The sequence below is a fragment of the Etheostoma spectabile genome, chromosome 15 (genome assembly GCF_008692095.1).
Source record: "Etheostoma spectabile isolate EspeVRDwgs_2016 chromosome 15, UIUC_Espe_1.0, whole genome shotgun sequence".
NCBI lineage: Eukaryota > Metazoa > Chordata > Actinopteri > Perciformes > Percidae > Etheostoma > Etheostoma spectabile.
In genome coordinates this window covers 12,817,523-12,818,230 of record NC_045747.1, presented here as the reverse complement: position 1 = coordinate 12,818,230, position 708 = coordinate 12,817,523, and positions in this window count along the sequence as shown.

Genomic DNA, 708 nt, shown 5'->3' with positions numbered 1-708 from the left:
CCTATTTACATGTTGTGATTTGTATAGTCACACGGTGTGCAAATAACAAGGTCACATGAGACACTGCCATCTTCTAACCGCATACTAACTGGGAACTATGTTCTCAGAAAGGTGAAGGACCGGTACTTCTGCTACTTGGGCAGAGTGATAGATAGTAAGAAGAGCTGAGAAGCCCGGGCATGGAGCAGAGAGTTTGCCTGGAGTTTGCTCATACTTGGAGAAATAGAGTCAACAATTACTAGATACTAAAAGCATAGTTTACAATCGTAGCTGTTTGCTGTTTTGTGAAGAGCTGTGACAATAAAAAGGTGAGACCAGGTATGATGAAAAACCATGATGGTTCATAGAATTCCATCCAAATATGCTGACCAGCTGAATCTATGGCCCTGGATATGGATCCAAATACACCTGTAGCCACCTTCAAGAACCATCGTGTTTGCTCAAGCAAGCTTGTGTTGCTTGAACATTTCACTGAGGATGATCATTACGAAAAAATTGAATCAGCCACACGGACCATGAAACGTGTGCTGCAGGATACGGCCATCCCATAGATAGATAGTACAGACCGGACAAAGTGGATCCCCTGCAGCTACGGTAAGTGTTCCGTGTACTGTGACAGTGGTAACGTTAGTAACACTATCACATGAATAGGGTGGTCAGTACTATTGCAGTTAATCTAGGGCAACATTTATCCCCTGTAACGTTATT